This window comes from Lissotriton vulgaris, chromosome 3_1, assembly GCF_964263255.1.
Source record: "Lissotriton vulgaris chromosome 3_1, aLisVul1.2, whole genome shotgun sequence".
Lineage (NCBI taxonomy): Eukaryota > Metazoa > Chordata > Amphibia > Caudata > Salamandridae > Lissotriton > Lissotriton vulgaris.
The window spans coordinates 804,450,170-804,472,304 of NC_141689.1; positions in this window are offsets into that span (position 1 = coordinate 804,450,170).

Here is a 22,135-nt window from a genome sequence, read left to right on the forward strand (position 1 = left end):
GTTTTCTGAACCCCAAATATTAGAAAAGAAGTGTACGTTCCTAAAATACACTGCGGTCCACTGTGAGGGATTCCTTTGCACATCAGAAGTATTCTATCCACCTCAGACAAACCTTTTCATATGAAGTCCGTTATTCCGTTTTATTTATTATTCTACGGATTCCTCCTTCTCCGGTAGTTGATGCATTTCAGCCCTGTTATTTGGGCCTCATCAGGACTGGGGTACAAGGACCAACTGGTAGATTCTATCATAGAATTGCCAGAGTTTAAATGCAAAGCAATTTCACGCTTCAAAGACATTGTTACAGTTGCTCGAGCACTGCACCACTTCTGCAAGAAATCCTCAAACGGGATGTACCTCCGATGATGGGCTATTATCGGGAAAAGTGCCTGGAAAGTTCTGTTAGTATGGCCACCCCACCCGTACGTGTCTACAAATCACCCCAATCTACACGTGAGCATGGAACGTTTCAACGTGGAATTCATCCTTGCCTGCAGCAACGCACAAGGCTCTGGTTCTGGTGTTTCTGGGCCTGAACAGATCTAGATTTTTGGGATCCAGAAATCCTGTGCCCGGAACTACTGTGCTTTCAGAATGGCCGGAGGGCTATCTGGGAGAGCACTCCTGGCCATTCATAATAAGGGCCTTATAATGTATTGTCGCTGGCTGATTCAAACTCAGACAATGGGGAGAAGCAAGAAAAAGCAAAATGCACTCATTGTATTTACACAATGATGTATCTGTAGAATGTGAATGTAGCCACAGGGTTAATGTTTGCTTCCTCCAACTCCTGCATTTTGTTATGAACAAAAATTATGTACATTAGAATGCAACAAAGCAATAATGACTATTAGAAATTGGGTTTCTGGCTGGCAGAGGTCTGCACCATGTCCAAGCAGGAACCACAACACTAGTCAGGGTATGTCAGAAACACACTAAAAGGTTACTTGTGCTCACCCTCTGGTAGCTTGGCACAGAGCAGTCAGGCTAATCTAAAGAATCAATTTGTAAAGTATTTGTGCAACACACAGTAACACAATGAAAACACCACCAAAAGACTCCACACTGGTTTAGAAAAATAAACAATTGTATAAACAAATCAAGACCAAAATGACAAAAAAAATAATAAATTGAAGTCAAGATATTCATTTTTAAAGAATAAAAGTGTTTCTACCGCTTAGAAAGAATCTTTCCCACCTTTTCCAGTCATGCAAGTTGTTATTCTGTGAGTGAATCGATGTCTGTGTCAGCACCAGCGCCAGCTACAGACAAGGAGGAAGGAGATGATCTTTTGCCAGAGGATCAGCCTTATTGATTTGAGGGAGGAGGACGTGATTCAATTCTACCAAATATAGAAGGAGAACATTTTGTATTTATTGCAAAACATTGGTCCAAGTCTGCAACCATTGACTGGTCATTTCACATGCCATTCCAAAACATGTCAAACTAATGGCAGTACATCATATATTGGCATTTGGGTCCTGTGGGCTGTGGCCCTCTCTTCAGGGTCACCCCCAAACCTTTTGCCTTTACCCTCCACTTTTTTGCTGAAATATTTTTTTATGCTGGTCTTAGGACTCTGTGCACTTTACCACTGTTAACCGGTGCTTAATAAAATACTTGTGCTCTTTCCTCTAAAACGTTTGTCGAATTGGCTTATACCCAACCAGCACTTTTAATTTAATTTTTAGTTCCTAGTAAAATGGCACTATATGCAAGCAGGGCCTGTAAATGAAATGCTACTACTACATGGACAGCCTCTGTTGTTGCCGTAGTGTGTGCATTGCGCATGCGTGCCCTGTGACCCTAACGTGCTGTGGAGGCCGAACGCCGGAGCCGGGCAGAAAGTGAGGAAGCGGAAAAGAGGGAAGCCATCGGGCTAAACCGAGTAAGAAAGAAAGCAGAACGCGGCCAAGGACAGCTGAGGATTGCGGACAGCGGAGGGCGCTTTGCTGGAAAACGAGCAAGTGAGCAGCGGGTGATGAACAGGTGTCGTGCAGAGAGGCTTATTCAGCGCAAGGAAACTGTGTCGAGGTAAAGAGGAGCTCGGGGGGCCGTGGGCTTGCTGGAGTGCGCCTATACACAGAATCGGTGCCAAGCCCTCTGCCGGTCACGCAGTCACACTGCCACCTCGCTAATTTCTTGCTAGTGTCTTGGGAACTTACAGACACAGGCAAGCTGAACCTCGCATAACCTCGCATAAAATCGGGGATCAAGCAAAAGCTCCACGCCTCTGCCTGAGCCCATTTGGGTCACGGAAAGGTAAAGGGGGGTAAGGAAGTTGGAGCTTAGCTTTGGGTGAGTCTTTGGGGTGACTCTTGCAGCCTTACTATATAACCCTAAAAAGTAAAGTTCTGAGTGGAGTGAGAAGCTATAACCTTACAAAAGAGAAACGGAAAAGGGCATGGGCAAGAGCGCATGCACAAGAAGAAGGCACAACAGAGGTAAGTGAAATACTAGTTTGTTTGTTTTAATTGAATAATTTATGAAAATGGACTCTGTCCAGAAGCGTTGAGTGAAACGCAGAGGGAGTATAATGGAGCCACGGAAAAATAAAAGCACATTAGGAAATACAAAGAAGGTAGAATTGAATGGGGGTAATCAACAGGTTACCCAGGAGAGCCCTTCTCCCCGGGGGGTAAAAGAGAAATCAAAACGCTCCCAAAAATCAAAAGGAAAAACTCCCAAGGCTCCCAAGGAAGTACAACATGGAGGAAGTAAGGGGAGCATAGCGTCTAGTACAATTAAGGAATTCGTGGGAAAGCACTTTAAACTGGTTTTTTCGCCTGCAAAAACTATAGAAACGGAAGAAGGGGAGGAAACATGGAAAGAGGGATTCTCCCTAATATTCGATGGACATTTGGTAGACTCCACAGATCTGGTTAACCGATCAGTCCAGTCCTTGACAGGGCAGAAGGGGATAATAATGTCACTGAGACTTTCTTCTTCCCCAAGATTAATTTAACAGGCGTCGGAAGAGGAAAAGAAAGATAGTCTGGCCCGAAATCACTGTGACGATTCTGCCCAGAACCCAGACAGATGTCCAGTTGGATCTGGAAAGAAGGTTTTGGGGGGAGTCAATGACCAGGAAGGCATGGACAAAAGTAGTGACACAAATGGTGAAAATCAGTCACTGGATGTAAACTTGGAAGTCTCAGAATCCCCGACAGTTTCAATGTTAGAAATGATGCTAATGGTGCATAAATCTCTACAAGGGCTATTAGAAATAACAATGCTAAACCATGATGTCCTGAAAAGTCAAAAAATGAACCTCTCTAAAATTGAGGGAGAATTACAGGGCATTAGAGTTCAAATGCCTTCAATGTTAAGACCTGTCTTAGACCCGGTGGTTACGGGTCAAGGGAGGGAGGGGGAAGGTAGAATAGCTGATCTCCCATTAGTAAGCCAAATTAATGAAGCTCATATTGATGGCCATGAAGTCTATGTGTCAAGATGGCCAATGTTGGTAAAAAGGAGAGGTGAATATATGCATTATGGACACTCTAAACGAATAAGAGGCTCAGGTAGGGATGCACAAAGTAAGTTTAATTTAAGAGCGACGAAAAAAAGAAAGGGGAGGAATGAGTCATTAGAAGTGGTAACACATAAGCCTAAGTCTCAATCGAATAAAACAACGAGGGATCATAAAGGAATAGATTCTGAGAAACGGGCCAGCTTTCCAGAAAAAAAAGAGATGTATAGTAGGAAGCAAATCCACCAGGATAATGACAGAAAAAATAAAAGCCACGTAGCCTCAAAACTAGCAAAGACACAGGTCTGGATGCCGCCCATCAAAAATAAAAGTAAGGTAAACCGGGAAAGTAGCCCGGAAGTAATACCTAGATTAAACTTACAACACTATCAGGGGGTTACAAAGTCAGAAGAAGTGGTTGACAGAGGGAATAAGTGGCTTTACTTCGAACACGTAAAATTGGGAAGGGGTGGCAAAAAATTTGAAAAGAGTGGGTATTTAAATAGAACACACCTACTCAATGTTTTTGCCGATTGCCCAAATCTAAATGGAATAGGCTCTTGAGATCTAAGAAAGGTGGGATTCCAAACAATTGGGGATGGCAAGGAGGTCACCAAGGTACAGCTTTATTCGGGCTTAGTGGCGTCCGCAATAGAAAATGCAGAGCAAGAAATCTGTAAAGAGGGGATTCGATTAGTGCCCAAAGAAGAGTTAGCACTAGTGTTTAAGGTGCCCCAGCAGAAACCTTTCTGAAGGTACCATGCGGGGCTAGGAAAGAGGCAGGTGAAGCTCCCAAGAAAGGAAATAGTTGAAGGGAGAGAAAACTTTAACATAATAATAAACAATTCAGATATGCTGGAGGCATGGAAGAATTGGAGTAATACTTCCAGCCTAGCAGGACCCTCATATAGTTACAGGGAGGATTCCGTAATGAATGGGCCTTTAAGCGATGTAGAATAGGCAATGGGGCAGCCACAGAGCACACATTTGGTCTCTTGGAACATAAATTTACTTGGAACACATCTAAAATATGAAGCTGTGAAAGAACTTGCAAAAAAGAATGAAATAATCTGTATACAAGAGACCTGGCTCTGGGGCTTACCCCTAGTAGTGGAAGGGTTTCGTCAAGTCCACCGTACAGCAGTAAAATTATCGAACTCTGGGCGTCCTGCAGGTGGCTTCGTGATATCAACAACTTTAACAACTAAAACCATTTTGATGTCTGTAAAGTGTAAGTGGCTTTTAGCCTGTAGAATTCAAACTACTAAGAAATATAAATTTATGTTGATCCTAAATGTGTATATGCAATGGAACTCAACGAAGGAATATGGGGTCGAAATGTTACATTTTAAGAATGATATGGATGCACTTTGTGATAAGTATGGAAATGACCTGATTGTGATAATGGGAGATTTTAACCATAAATTAAATCCAAAATTGTCTGATCAGTGGTACTCAGAAATTCTAGAGGCATATGATATAAAAAATGCTGAGTTTATGGAAACAAAAACCTCGACTGATGCTGTGGAATTGGGTAATTATTTATCAAATAAAAGTTTCTTTTGTCTAAATGGAAGGGTAGTCCAAGACCGCCCGGCAAAGAAAACTTTTAAATATGGGGTACACAATTGCCCAATAGACTATGTGTATATGCCGGCATGGAATTTCGAGTTAGTGAAAGATTTTAGTATTAATCCCTTGGAATGTAGTGATCACAATTTAATAAAGTTAGAAATGGGAATAGCACAACACATGGTTTGCGACAGAGTTATCTGGCAAGAGCCAGAGTATCCGAAGCGGATGACCACTAGGTTATCTGAAAAATCTGTTGAGAGGTTAGCAAGCTTGCAACACAAGATTCAGCTAGGCAGATTGAGGGGCCAAGACCTATCCTGGTTTGTGGAAAAAATAAAACAAGTAGTGAAAAGTATAAGTATAGAATTAAGGCCCCCCTGTAAATGACCAGAATAAGAAAGGTAGAAACCAAAGTTAGAAAGGAACATGGTTCCATCAGGATTGTTTAATGAAAAAAAGAGAAATTAGGAGAGAAGAGCTTAGCCTATGTAAAAAATTTGCGCGAGCAAAGGTGGAAAACCTAGCAAAAATAAAGAGAGAATATAATATGTTAATACGCAATGCAAAAAGGATTCATAAAGAATCTTGCTGGGGCAAAATATTGGAAACCATTGAAACTAAGAACCTACGGCAATTCTGGAAGCTAATGCAGTTAACTAGGCAACCTTTGATTGCCCCAATGACCTGTGTACTGGAGGAAGATACATGGACTGAATATATTCAGAAATTGTATGCCCCGGGGAGGAGGTCTGATAATTTGGTACCAAAGCGGTGGAGAGATCTAGTAGAGGATCTTAAACAAGATTGCTCAGTAACAAACGTCCTTAGGATAATTAGGACATTAAATTTAACAAGAGCGGCGGGCCCGGATGATATGCCTGCCCTGATATTAAATTCAAATCAGCTCTGGTGGGCGGAATTCTTCTAAAAATGTTTGCTTTAATATTAGAGCAAGGGAAATTACCTACAAACTGGAAGGGTGCAATAATAAGGCCACTGCACAAGAAAGGGGATGTACATGGCCCTAGGAACTACAGGCTAATTAACCTATTAGATATAGGAGAAAAGATTTTTGCTAAGATGATACTCGGTAAGCTAAAAGCGTGGGCGGAACTTTGGTCAATCTTGCCAGTGGAACGGGGTGGATTTAAGGAAGTCCACTCCACGATTGATCATTGCTTTGCCCTGTGGGCTTTAGCTAGGAAATCGATCGAACAAAATGGCAAATTATGTTGCTGCTTCGTCGATTTTCAAGCGGCTTTTGATTCAGTGGACAGAAGTAGCCTTTGGGAACTGCTAGAAAACTATGCACTTGCGGAGGGCATATTGAATACTTTTAAAAGAATTTCATAGTGACAATTGGGCCCAGGTCTTTAGAGATTCAAAGGGCTCATTAACGCAGAAAATCCCTGTAAAGAACGGCTTGAGACAAGGGTGCGTCTTGGCACCCTTGCTCTTTTCAATCTTCCTAGCAGATCTTCCCGCGGTTTTGGAAGTTGATAAGAGTGCGAGCCCGCGCATGAACAGTAATAAAGTCTCATGCCTTTTATATGCAGATGATCTAGTGATCTTGGACCAAACCGAAATGGGCCTCCAAAGGAAATTAAACGTCTTTAAAACGTACTGTGATAAAAAGTTTTTAACTGTGAATATGGAGAAAACAAAAATCCTATGTTTGGGAAGAGGGTAAAAAATGTTAATTGGTTTTTAGGTTTGGACAAATTAGAGGTAGTAAGTGAATATAAATATCTAGGCCTTTGGTTTGACAGTGCATTAAAGTGGAATACTCATGTGGCGGCACAAACTTCAAAGGCGTCCTCATCGGTCTGTGGATTGAAAAAATGTAATAATGGCTATGGCGACATGTCTCACAGACCGCTACTAAGGGCATTTGAAGCTATGATACCCCACAAGTTCTCTACGGCGCTGAAGTGCTCTATCTGAGTGATAAAAGGGGGTTGGACCGGGATGAAGGAAAGATAATTAAAATGCTGTTGTCTCTACCAAACGGTTCCATGTTGCAAGCTATTAGATTGGAGGTAGGTTTGACGGCATGGGAGGTAAAGGCACAAATGTCATTGCTAAGATTCTGGAACCGCCAGGCGCCTGGTGGTGAAGAGAAGGTCTCAATTTGGTGTATAAAGGAAATACAAGCAAGCAGCTTACATTGGGCATGGGAAGTGAGGAAAACCCTCCAGTTAGTAGCAGCGCAATTAAAATTGAATCTCGAACAACCTTCATTGGATTTAGTTTTTACCAAGAAAAGCTTAGTGATCGAGGGCATGAACATTCCAGAGCACAAGACTTGGAGTACCTGAAGTTAAAAAAATCAGTGAACTGGGTAATGAATGAATGGGAAAAGGAGGTCCGGTGTCCATATCTGGATGTGTTACCCAGTAAATGGTTAAGGTACGAAATCATGAAGGTTCGGGTAGGCTTAAACCCATGGAAGATCGATAGTAAATTAAAAGTATCCTTGATCCAACCAGATGGTAATTGTAAATGTGGACTAGGTGTAAAGAATGATATTTTACATATACTACTGGACTGTACATTGATTTTAGCTGTGCGCAAAATGTTTTTACGTCCAATATTTTTAAAGTACAAGGTGAACACACGGGCGGAGGCTGTTGCTCTCCTTACAGAAATGTTGTTTCTGGATATCACAATTGCATTGGGGAAATTTTTGAAAGCAACAAGAGAAGCTGTAATGGAGGCATCCAAGGAGGTTGGGAAATTTTAAGACATTAAGATTTTAAAATATGGAGTATGCCACTTTAGTGTTTTTATGGTTTTAAATGTGTATAGAGTGTTAAAATGAATTATGGTGTAAAATGTTCTATTGCTAAGTGGATCCATGGCTCTGTGTATGGTTTACAGACTATTGTCTAAATAAACTTGGCTTTTACTACTACTACTACTACTAGGTCTACAGCACTTATTGTTCCACCCACTTAAGTAGCCATTTAAACATGTCTCAGGACTGCCATTGCAGGCTATGTGTGCAGTTCTAAACTGCTATTTTGACCTGACAAAATCAATCTTTTGCCAGACCCAAGTATCCTTTTTAATACATATATGTCAGCACTAAGGCAGGCCCGAGGAGACCAGATGGCAGGGTACAATGTATGTATACAGTAGGACATGTTCTTTAAAGTTTTACATGTTTTTCATTACTGCCTCTTCCATAGGAAAAAACTGAAGTTACATTATTACATTTAATAAGCTGTAAATCCAAATGGGAACAGGTAAACAGTTCATATTTGATGTCTTTGGAAGTACAATGAAAAATTCTCTTTTATAGTGAAGTCGGATTTTTGATTCCAATTTTGAAAATACCACTTTTAGAAAATTGGCATTTTCCTGCCTTATCCATTTAGTGCCTGCAGCCTATCACTAGGTCATACGAGTGGGTGTAGCTGACAGTTGGGCTTTGTGTATTCCTTCTAGACATCCATACACTATAGAGGGCTAAATGTGCCTCGATGGCCATCACTGGCAGGATGGGAAGGTGGAGCTGTTCACATCCCTACTTACACTTGAATAGGCTGTATCCCGCCTCCACACAAAGGGCTGCTTAACCCCTGTAGTTAGTCAGAAGGCAGGGCAGAGGAGGCAGGAAAAATGTGCATTTTAAAGGGAAACCTCTATAAGTTTCTCCCACTTCAAAGGTGGCACCTGGTATAAATATTGGACCTCAGAAACCAACTCCTTAGTATACAACACACCCCCAACCGACCTAGGGTTCAGCACCTCAATCCCTATCTTTTGGAAATAAGTGTCCTGTGCATTCGCTTCCAGAGCCTGCCGCAGTTCAGCTCTACTGAAATCCAGAAAGATAAATTCTTGTAAGAAAGGAAGGTGAACCAGGGATGGAGTCAGAGTCATCCAAGTTAGTCCAGTAGTCTTCTTTTATTGTATCAATATTTTAAAATGGAAATCAGCCACCGCGTTTCGTTCCTAAGAAGGAACTTCATCACGGCTTAGATTATAACGTAAAGAAAAATGTCTTTGTATTCGTATAAAGCAGCTTAGCAGAAAAACCTCTCAATAAGGGCCCAAAGTAAACTCATCCATTCTCCTGAATTCACAGCTAGGAGGATATATCTCCATGCAATGCGCTGCAACTTGGGAAATACCGCACAATAAGGGTTCCGCAGTATTTTATCCAATATCCTTAATAAAATAGGTCTGTGCGTGGGGTCAGTTCACTTCGGTAGTAACATTCAAAATCTTATAATCTAAGCCCTGATCTCTGATCCCTGGCGATTGCCGTGGTCCCAGGCCAACCCGACCACCCAGGTCATAATAGGGCAGCTGGAAGACTGGCACTTCTGTACCTCTGCGAGTCTGGTAGTCCGTGTAATAAGCCCCTATACATCGTTGAAAGATCGTTTGGAATTCTTAAGTCAAGGTTTCAATGTTGGTTCAGTCAGGTTGGAGAAGGCTTTACGGTCCCCTTTGGTGTGTAAAATATTTGTGGTTTACGCTGTGCTGCATAGTATATAGACCAATGCAAAAGGAAAGTGAGACTGAGGTACCAGGAGATAAAGAATCTGATGTGTTGGAATTGGAAGAAGAATTTGTTTCCTTAGAAGGTCGGACTCATAGAAATATATTGGCTGAAAACGTATTCAGTAACTAATCTTAAATAACAACTTATGCTTATGTATTATTTATTGATAAATATTTTGTGAAATTGTATATTGGTATAACTGTGTTTGGTAATCACTCACCATAAAGGTAGGGATTAATGCCCATAGTGCAGTGTTCCTGCTTTTAAAAAGTATGGGAATACCAAATTGTAAAACCACAAGCCCTTAAAGTTACTATTTTATTCAATAGAATGTTGTGATGATCACATAGGGAAACCCAGAATTTGCGATTGCAGTATTATTATGTTAAATTGTGACCAATATTTCATAAAAGTTTACATTGTGGTTGCACCAATATTTTTTCACAGCCATGACGCAAAATGCTAGTTGAGATATACAAAGCCTTGGAAGAGCCAATTTATGCTGTCTTGAGTGGCTTTGCAAAAAAAGGAAAACAACGCAGCTTCACAATGTTTCTAGCAGACATCGGGCTGACCCACTTCTGAGATAGACCTATACACATCAAGGGAGAGACCTTGGATTTAATCATTGCAAAAAATGAAAACATCCTACTTGAATCTATTGTCCCTTGTAATTGGAGAGATCACAATCATATCACCTTCTTCATCGCAGAAGCAGTGAGTGCTAAAAAAGGCTCAGCTAAAAAAAACCTGAACAATGGATGCTGATGTCCAGGTTCTCACAGACCACTACAATTCTTCTATGTTGAGCATCCTAGACTCAATTGTACCCTTACAATTGAAAAGAATATCCGCCAGAGACTCTAAACCTTAGTTAAATGATAGCCTGAATGAGAAAAGATGCAATGTGAGACTAGCTGAAAGAGCTTGGAGATTCACCCGATCCATTAATCATCTCAAACACTTAAGATCCGTTTGGAATACCTACAATAAACAAATTAGAAGTTCCAAAGCTAATTTCTTTAGAACCCAACTGGACCGAGCCAAAAAACATCCTAAAAATCAAATAATCTTTCTAATCCTGCTGACAAAGAGCCCAACGTGCTTCCTAGCCGCAAGGACTTAGCTTCTTTCTTCCTGGGCAAAACAAAATACTCGAAAAGGATTGGAGCTCCTTCCGGTTACTCCTAATGCCATTCTGCCTCCTCTACCTATATCCTATAAGGTCAGCCTCCCTGGGCACTCCCCCAAAAACAATGTTTCCTGGCATACATTCACATCTCTCAATGAAAGCGACATCCACAACTTACTTACAGTGTTGAAACCTACAAATCATTTCATAATCCTGCTGTATAGTAAATGCCTCTCTTCACCAAGGCACTATCCTCAACCGCTTAAAAGTGGGCAGGTAACCCCCATCCTGAAAAAAACCTAATGCAAATGGCTCGGACTTTAACAATATTCACCCAATCTCCGACATTCCCAGTTTGGCTTAACTCCTTGAAAAGTGTATCCAGGTCCAACTCTGCAACCACATAGAGCCATTCCAACTTCTAGACCAGCTTCAATTTGGCTTCCGGGAAGGCCACAGCACTGAATCAGAGTTCATGCACATGTTGACAATGTGCTAAAAATGGTAGATCAGAATGAAGTGTGCCTTTTAATCCCCCTCAACTTATCTTCTGTGTTTGATACTGTTAAACATGGGAGTCAATTAGATTTCCTGGAACAGAGGAATGGTTTTTAAGGGACTGTCTTAAACGGGTTTACCTCATTTCTCCATAACAGAACCCAAAGACTATATTAATCCCTATCAAATGCCACATCATTCACCTTAGAGACTCCACAAGGTCCTCCCTCTCCACAAATCTCTTCAAACGTTTTATGGAGCCTCTAGGAGAAACATTGCAAGCCTCAAACATTCATTATCACATGTATGCTGACCAGGGCCGGACTGGGAACCACAACTGGCCCGGGCAAAGTGCTAGGCCGGCCCCCTCCCCACTCCGGGGAGGGGGGGCGGCCGAGCACTTTGTCAGGACCGGTTTTCGGCCAATTTTGTTAAAGGGCCGATTTTGCAGCTATGCTGCAAAAACGGCCCTGTAACAAAAACGGCCCCCAGGGGCCCAAAACCGCCCCCCACCTGTGCAGCGCACCGGGGGATTGCCCGGTGCCCGCTATGGCCAGTCCGGGCCTGATGCTGACAACACCCAATTGTATTTGAAAGTCTTCTTCCCAAATGACATCAGTTCCATCAACACAACTCTAGAAGATGCTCAAAGCTAGATAACCCACAACCACCTCAAACAAAATTCTTTAAAAACAAAATTCCTCCTTATCATCCACCCAACCACAAACCTAAGATTGATCTATTGATGAAGCATTTTACTGCCTTCAATTTCTCACCTCAGGTTATTGATTCCACAAAATCCCTTGGAATCACACTTGACAAGTATCAGCACATCAGTAGCCCAACTAATGGAGCGAACTATCAAATTAACATTTTAAGGAAATTAAAATCATTCCTCCAACATGAGGACCTCAAATCAGCAGTCCAAGCTTTAGGTATTCCCAGGTTGGATTATGGAAGGGTTTCTCTCTGTGGCCTTCCTAGAACCAAGCAGGTGCCTCTAAGGGCGTGTCTTAAAGCTGCAGCCAAACTCATCACAGGAGCACAAAGAAACACACACATCTCCCTGGATCTAAAACCCATCAACTGGCTACCTTGTGAGGCAAGAATACAACAAAAAACTGCTTGGATGACTCACAAAGCCGTTACACTACAACACACCATGATACATGGCACAACAATGTGAGTTATTGAGCGGAGGCAGATCCTCCAGAAACAACAGCACCCTTTTGCTAAAACCACAGATATTCCATAAAAAGATAACTTGCAACAGAGTATTCTTGGGTATTGACCCATAAATCTGGAACTCCCTGCCTTAGGAAATCAGACTGAGCCCATCAACTGCATCCTTCAAAAAAGAAGAAAAATCTCTACTTATGACCACATTTCTGCACAAGATGCACTATTGCGATTCTTGATCTTCTCCATTGTCTATTATTTGTCTGCTATATCATGTATATTTTACCTTTTGAATTATCCTATGGAGGTTATGCCCTCATTCTGCTACTTTACTCAGTGTGGTCCTCTCTAATATATACGGCCGGTCTTGTGTTTCTACTGTGACTGATTTCATATCACTTGTAAAGTGCTCTAATACCCTCTTGGGTCATGTTTGCGCTATATAAAACTTTATAAATAAAAATAAATAAATAAATTATGAATAGGCGACCACTACTCAGTGTTTCCTAGTATGTGCTGCAGACAGCATAGTTTAGGCAAATACAGGATGTGTTCATGATATGGCGCAAGATCACCTAGTTCAACTTTCATTCCTAATTCCATAATAAAATAAGGGTTGGACTTTATGGTGCCGAAAGAGACTTGAACTCGAACCCTTGGCAATATCACCAGGTCAAACCAGAATGACCACATTTAATGGAACATATTGAGCTGCGATACTAAATTACCCCAAGATAGAAAATGCACCAGAGCAGTTCACACTGCACTGAAAACAAAGGTAAAATGTTCTGCGCAATTGTCATACCATTCCTGCAAGAAAGCAGTCCCTGCACTGCTTTTAAATAAATAAAGGCCTACTCATATGCATGGTAAAAATCAGTGCCCAAAAGTCCTTGTGCTGCTTTTAAATTATTCAAAACCCCGCAGACATGGCCCAACAATGTAAACTAAATTTCATTCAAAGTGTGAACTCCGCGACTAAACGGCCCAATGCATTCTGCAAGTCATGAAGTTTCTTTACTACCTCAGCTGCTTGTTCACTCATCTAAAAAGTTTGCTATCACTAAAGATCCTTTAGGTAAGCGAATACATAATAATTCCTGTGAGAAATCGGTTTATTATTTGAAGTGGTGGAAGCCTCACTCAAAAATAAACACAGTCCTTGTCAGGGTGAACCATAAAAGTCACCAAATAAACCTGTGCTTAACCCTCTGGTAGCTTGGCATACACTCAGTCAGGCTTAACTTAGAGGCAAAATGTCAAGTATTTATGCAGCACTCATAGTGCTAAAGTGATAGTAAAAAAGTGAAAACACAACACAAGAAAACTCCCAAACCAATTTAGAAGAAGAGAGTATATTAGAGTATATTTTGATAAATAAAATGACACCGAAATGACAAACATATAATCAGTAGAACCAAAGTTATGAATTTTGAAAGTTTCAGGTGGAAACAGCATCAAACAGCACACAGCGTCTTTCTTCTCTTATCTGGTCACACTGGACCGGGGTAAAGTCACCACTTCACAGGCTGACAGCGATGAAGTGAAGGTTTGATGCAGGGACCAGGTTTGTGTCATTGAAGAGTTTACCTTCCTGAGTCCAAGTCCACGTGAGGAGCTGCAAATGGAGGTTCATGTTGGCGGGGTGATGAGGAGGTCGTAAACCATAGGTACAGGGATGGCTTCTTAAGGGAGTGCTGTGGGTCGATGGGGCGGGCGGGAGAGGGACAGGTTGAGGAGTAGTAAACTCTGGAATTGGGCGGAATGGATTTGATTAGAGAAATAAATAAATGAAACAAATTATATTGCGCGCTGCATTGCTGATTTGGCGTTGCAGCGCCCGCAACGTAATTTATTTTATTTATTTATAACTTGTTATAGGTGTAAGTCTCCTGGACACATACGTTCTAGTTTTGCTTGTGGAGCAAGAAATGTGACATGTAGATCATGTAGAAAAAGAGGGCATTTAGCAAAAGCCTGTAGGTCAAAGGGGAAAAATCAGACCACGAGTGTCAAGGAAGTTGAGTACAAGGATGTGGAACGTGAGGAGATAATTTTAACAGTAAATGAAATGGAGACTTCAACTCAGACAAGCAATTGTGTGGAAAAAGTAAATGTAGGAATAGAAAACATAACAATGTGACCATAAATGATGGAGATGGAATTGATTTCCAAGAAGGCAATTGTGCAAGTGAAGTGAAGATAATAGAAGAAAATATGGAGAAATTGGAAGAAAAAAACTCATTGTGAGATCACCTTGGGTACAGCAAAGATCAAGTTATAGCTGATTCAGGTAGTTTGTTTACTCTGATATTGAAAGTAACATACCAAAAGGAATTTGATGCACAGATTAAGGACTTGCAACAATCTGATGTGAGGGCTGTTGGCTATGGAGGCAAAAGATCAACATTGTAGGAATGCAATGGATGGCTATAATCTTTAAACTGAATGGGGTGCATGGAAGGATCTATGTGACCAATGAAGGTTCAGACCTGTTGGGCAGGCGACACCAGAAGGACTTAAACATTGTGCTTGACCCCAATGCCAAGGAACCAGTCATGGTTGTGGAACCGGTGGTAGAGAATGTAACTGCAAAGGAGAGCAATGTGTGGGGGAAAGGCTTATGGAGAAATATCCTCAGGTTTTTCCAGAAGAATTGGGTGTGTTAAAGGGATTTTCTCTTCGGATTATTCTCAAGACTCATTCCAAACCTGTTGCGCATAAGGTGAGAATCATCCCTTATATGATGAGAGAGCCACTTCAGCAAGAGTTAAACAAGCTATTGAAGGCAAACATCATTGAGTCAATCAGCAGAATGGCTGTCTCCCATTGTGGTCGCTCCCAAGGATGGAAATAAGATTTGTCTATTCATTGACTTGAGGGATTCAATAAAAACATATGGGTGGACAGGCAGCCTGTTGTAATGAAGACGTCAGGTAGTCGATATATTAAGCAGGGAGTTTTATTCAAGTAAGATGTTAGCAAGTAGAGCCCCTCCAGAAGGAACATTCCTGCTGCTCAGGCCATACTCCAACTGACACTCCACATCCAGGCATCGACACATTCCAACACATCACCATGTACACCAACATTCCACAGCACATTCACACTGGCTGAGCAGCAGATATAACACATCTCCTTCTCTTTATACAAATGACAAACAAGCCCTAGATAGAATAACATTAAAAATAGTGCATGCAAAGGATGACAATAAAACTATAGCATGCAACACAAAGACAGCAGAACAAATGCAAGCAAATATTCATTGTAGCAAAGTGCTAAAGCGAAAGCATGCAGATAAAAGATGGAAACATTTCATGCATGTGTACAACAAATGATAAAGATAATAAAAGTTATATACACACACCATCTCCCTTTTTAGCCAAACCAAGAAAACGCACACACTACCACACCACAAAACACAAACTAAACCCGGAAAACCAAAAAAAACAAGCTAGCTGGCCAGGCCAACAAGAAAGTAGTATAAAGGGTACCAACTGCGAGGCCTGAAAGGGAACCATGCAAACAAGAGCAATTAAAAAAAAAACTTACAAAATTTGGAAAATGATTCCACATCAAGCAAACAGGATAAATGCTGCCCTCCACCCTTACCCGTAGTAAGGGTGGTAGTTGTGGAACAGGACTCCACACAAAACTTATGGCATGAAAATTGCCCTACACCCAAACCCAAAGTTAGGGTGGTAAGTGTGGAAAGACGCTCCACACGGAACATGTAAAAGGGCACAACTCTATACCCAATAAAGTAGTAAGGAAAAACTGCAATCACTAGGAAAAACACGAACTCTTCAACAATCTGGCTTCAACTCAGCCCTTCACCCAAACCCGAAGTAAGGGCGGTAAGTGTGGAAAGACGCTCCACACGGAACATGTAAACGTGCACAACTCTACACCCAATAAAGTAGTAAGGGAAAACAGCAATCACTAGGAAAAACACTCACTCTTCAACAATCTTCACTACGGTGGGTGGTATTTCTGCACCAACCCACAACCACATGAGAGTGGGAGACACCAACACAATTACAAGAGTGGGTGGTAATACTGCACCATCCCACATGTCAAAAGGCATGCTATAAGCCAATCAACTCACTGCACACCTTAAGAAGAAATAATGGCAGATGTACCTATAAAAAAACGTAAAACCCTTGGCAGAATATTAACACGCACTGAACACAAACTAAGCACACGGAGCACACTCAAGACCTTTGCAAAACGTACAAGAAAACCAACAGTAAATCATTAAACCTTTGACAATCAGACATCAAAGAAAAGATCACAACCACTGTAGGGCAAAATAAGACTGTTAGAACTGGGGGTCTCTAGTTGGCAATGGTATCCACCTTTGACCCCATAGGGACTTGCTTCTAAGTCAGGGAAAGGGGATTACACACCTGGATAACCCCCTTGTTAGCTTGGCATAAGCAGACAGGTTTATCTCAGATGCAATGTGTTAAGCATTTGTGAACACATACAGTAATCCGGTAAAAACACTACAGATGGACACCACACATGGTTTCTAACCTTTTCCATGCGTCGGACGGCCCCTGGTGGGTGTATGCATCGGACGACCGGGGGCAGTCTGAACTGCGCACATGTCATTTTTTTCTGCACCTTAGCGGAATGTCCGCCACAGCGGAGAGGGTAAAAATAAGTATTCTTTATACAAACATAGTACAAGACCACAAACAACAAAAATCCACAATACTGTACTCAAAATAGACTTAAAGATGGTAGAATTAATTTAGTTCAAGTTGATGATAAATGCGACACATTTCTCACAAAAGTACCCTGAATGCGTAACGCAAAACAAACAAAAGGTCCGCAGGGAGGGTGATGCATCGGTCCCTTGCTTCGGGGGAGGTGATGTTTGAGCCTCAATGCTTGAGTAGAGTAGTGGATGGGTCTGCTCCTTACCGGAGAGGAGGTGATGTGTAGATTCTCATACTACGTTCCGGTTACAAGATGGCGCCTTGATGCGATGCGACAATCTGATGCGATGCGATAAGATGGCGCTCTTGATGCGATGTGACGACGTGAAGATGATAGGTGCACGCCCGATGGCTGTGTCGCAAACTCCATAACTATGGAGCTGTGACAGGCCCTGCAATACGCTTCTCCAGTGATGCGGCGGCGACCCTTGCGATGGCGACACGCTTCTCCAGGGATGTGACAGCAAACAGCTGCGACAAAGACATGCTTCTCTGGTGATGCGGTGGCGGCCTCTGCGGTGGTGACATGCTTCTCCGGCGATGTGACAGCAACAGCTGCGATGGTGACACGCTTATTTTCTTGAGTTGCGCTTCCAGCTCCCAGCGACACGCAGGCTTCTGCAGATAGAATTCCCGGCAAGGAAATTCAGAGGGGAGCTGGTGGTAAAGTCTTTTAGCCCTGAGACTTCAGCAGGAGGCAAGCACAGGTTCAATCCCTTGGAGAAATATTCTGCAAGATGATGAAAGTTCCTTAAAAGTTCCTTCGCCTTTCTTTGGCAATGAAGACACCACTGCAGGCCAACCCAGCAAACAGCACACTGGCAGAGGTTTGTCTTGTTGTTCCAGAAGTGATCTAAAGTCTTGGGGTCTGGGCCCCAATATTTATACCGCAAAATCATTTGTCCTCTGAAGGCACTTCAACTCTGTACAAACCTCTGGTTTGTACAGAGTCCAAACCAGATATATACAGTTCTGAAGCACTTTGTTTACAGGACTCCTTCTTTCCTTTGGCAGGGTGGGCCAGGGTCCTCATACACACGACAGGAGGTGTAGCCAGCATTGTGGAAGGCAGGCACAGTCCTATACAGGACCACGTGCTACTCCTCCCACCACTCTACATGCAGTTTATTCAGCCTTGTGCTGACTCACCCTATCTCCTGGAGCCTCCCCAGCCCCTGTCACGCACAACCCAGACATGCAATACACAAGCTAGCAGAGGCAGGCTGGATGGTTAGGTGAGAAAATACCCACTTTCTAAATGTGGTATTTTCAAACATAGGATGTTAAAACCAACTTTACTAAAAGATGTATTTTATCATCATGAGTTCAGGCATGCTACATTTGAATTTCATCCTTGTTCCCTCGGTCATTTAGGATTATAAGATGTTAAAATCAAACTTCCCAATCTGGCCTATGGGGACAGGTAGCCTTGCAATAGTGAACAACGAAAATGGATGTTATTCACTATCAGGACATGCCACACAGGGCATGTCCTACCTCTGACATACAATGCATACTGCCCTTGGGCCTACTTTAGGGGTGACTAAAATGTAGAAAAGTGATGGTTTAGTGACTGGCAAGTGTGTGTACTTGCCAAGTTGACATGACAGCCCCAGGCTGCACAGAGGCTCTGCAATGGCATGTCTGAGTTAACCTTTACAAGCTGCTTCTGTGGGTGGCACAATTAGTCCTGCAAGCCCACCAGCAGCATTTGATTTACAGGCCCTGAGCATACATGGTGCACAGTATTAGGGTCTGACAAGTAAATCAAATAAGCCAATCATGGAGTCACTAATCCATTACATCAATTTACCATAGGGAGCACTTGCACTGTGGCACTGATAGAAGTGGCACAGTGCCCAAAGCATCTAACTAGCAAAAACATATCAAAAACAGAGGAGATGATCAGTGAAAAATGGAAGGGAGACTCACACCAATGGTACCATGTCTAACACGTGTCCCCTCCAGCTGAAATGTGGAGAGAACTACCCTTCTCCTTGGGAGTTCTCTTCACTAAGGCGGAAAAATCTGGACAGACCATCAGCATTAGTGTGTTCTTTACCAGGGCGGTATTCCACCGTGAAGTCATTACCCTGTAAGGAAATGGACTACCTCAACAACTTTGGGTTCTTACCCCTCATCTGCATCAACCATCTGAGGGGCCTATGGTCTGTCTGAACCCAGAAGTGAGTCCCAAACAGGTATGTCTCAACTTCTTCACTGCCCAAACCACAGCAAATGCCTCACGCTCAATTGCACTCCACCTCTGTTACTCTGGAAGTAACCTCCTACTGATGAAGGTTATCACCACTCTGCACCACGCATGGTTCACCCCCAGTTCCCAAGATGCTCTTCACACATGGAGGGAGGGAACCCCTCCTCCATGCTGTCCAACTTCTGCCATGTGACGCAGGTCCTTGGTCTAACAGGGAGAAGCAGGAGGGTTTCTCCCACACGATGGTCACAGAGGCTTGTATTTATTGGGGACACTTGGAAGTAACAATTGCACACGGAGGCTCCTGGATGACATTAGAGGAGAGTAAAGCCTTTACAATCCCCAGGACAGCAGACGCTCTTCAACACAAAAACACCTTCTTCTTCACAGCTGTTAGGGACACAGACTAGAGGGAAATGCCATACTAGTTGCTGTTCGACTGACTCCTCTACACAGATAACTCTTCTAGCAGGAACTAGCATGCCTGGGTTGGGGTCGACCGGTGTTGTGGTCATTGGTGGGGCTCATGTGTGCCAGCTTTCTGTACAGGAGAAGCTTCTTGAAGTTCTTCTACTTTAATTTCCAGTTACTTAAAGCTTGATAGTTAAAGTCCAACCAGGTGGCACAAGCAGGTTCTTTCCAGTAAAATTGTCGCCAAAATATGTTGTAATGAAGACGTCAGGTAGTCCATGCATTAAGCAAGTAGTTTTATTCAGCTTATCATCAGATTAGTTTACATCATGATTCACAACAGTTAACCTCTTTTGTTACAAGGCTGGGAGCATTTTGATACTGCAGAATGTCTTGGACTGGCATCAGCGTCTGCTGTTTTTCATAGGATAATGCAAAACATTTTGGAGGGGATGATAAGGGTGTTATGTTTCCAGGATAAGATTATGATTGTGGGAAAACTGTTTGAAGATCATGATGAGTTGATAGAGGAAGTTTTAAAAAGAATAGCGAGCCATGGGTTAACCATTAAGAAGGAAAAGTGCCAGTTGAGGTTGTGGCAGGTTAACTATTTGGGACATCAAATATCAGTTGATGGTATTAGACCTAAGATAAGCATTGTAAAAGCTATAGAAGATGCTCACTCCCATATCAACAATAAACAGTTGAAATCATTTTGAAGGCTTGCTGAGTACTGTTCGAAATTTGTACCAAAGTTTGCAGATGTGGTGGAGCCTATGAGAGTACTTCTAAAAAACAGGAGCATGTTTAAATGGGGTCCTGTGTGTGAAGATGCCTTTATAAGTGTGAAACAATCCCTCGCCCATGCTCCATCACTGGGTCATTTTGAATCAGACAGAAAAACTATAATGATAACAGATGCTAGTAATGTTGGGCTTGGGCGGATTTAATGGAGGTAACTGAAGATGGTGATAGAATTATTGGACTTGCATAACGCAGGCTACAAGGTACAGAACAATTTTACTCTGCCAAAGAGATAGAGGCCCTAGCTTTTTGCTGGGGACTGACTCATTTTAGATATTATTTGTGGGGTTTGCCATTTGTTTTGGAAACCGATCATAAACCTCTTGTGCATGTTTTCCAATGTTTTCAATGTTTAGAAGGGAGTTTGTCACCTCACTTTTCAAGGTGGCTATTGTCTATAATGGAATACTATTTTGTTGTAGAATATGCCAGTGGAAAAGAAAAATGTGATTGCAGGTTGCTTGTCAAGAATGCCATTGGAAGATAATTGCAGTATTCAGATTATGGAAGAACAGGTAGCTTGTGTTGATGGAGAGTTTACAATTGGACAAGAAGAGTGGAAGGAAGCTACTAAGGATGACAAGGAATATGAGGGACTGGTGAGACTTGTTGGAGGTGGTTGGAAGGATCTTGGTAAGATTGATGAGGAGGTAAAGCCGTATTTAACGGTGAAGGATGAGCTTAGCATTCAAGATGATAAAGTACTGAGAAGGGATCGCATTGTTCCACCTAGATTGTTGAGAGCAAGGTTGATAAAGATAGTTCATGAACGGCATTTGGGAAGGAGATTGAGGCAGTATTTTTGGTGGCCAGGGATGGCTAAGGCTGTAGAGGATGTAGTTCGGGATTGGCATGCATGTAGTAACAGTGATAAGGTTATAGTTGTTAAACAGCATCCTTTGAGATGCATGAAATTACCAGCTCAGCCATGGGCAAAACTGGCTATGAATTCTTTGGGACCTATAGATAAGTTGGTTAGCAATCATCACTTTGTTGTTGTATTGGTGGACTGTCACATTAAATGGTGGGACAGATCCATGAGACAGATCATCACTGGGAATGTTGTGAAGTTTTTGAAAGTAGTGTTTTTTGAAGAAGGAGTACCTAGAGTACTGGTTATAGATAATGGGGTCCAATTGACTTCCTCAGAAATGGCAGATTTTTTTGGAAGACTTGGAATTAGACACAACAGGTTGGCTTTGTTTCGGCCACAAGCCAATGGACCTGTAGAGAGGGCGAAACATATTGTTATGGAAAATTTACAGCTCTCCTTGGTGAATGGTTTGCCATGGAAAGAGAAATTACAGAAAATGCTGTGGGCCCATAGGGTAACTCCTCATTCAGTCATAGGTGTTTCTCAATTTATAGCACTGAAAGGTAGAGCGCCTGCAACTAAGAATCTCCAATGTGGCTCCAAGGGAAGAATCAAGTGTGGGTAAATTGTGAGGAAATGAGATCGAGGGTTTATGATTGTCTATAGCATAACAAGCTTAATTTAGACACATGGAAGGGAGTGAAGAATTTGTACATGAAATGTGGTGATTGGGTGGTAGTGAAGAAGGCAGGCTTTGTGAAGATGGGTGAGAGCAAGTTTTCCCAATGACAA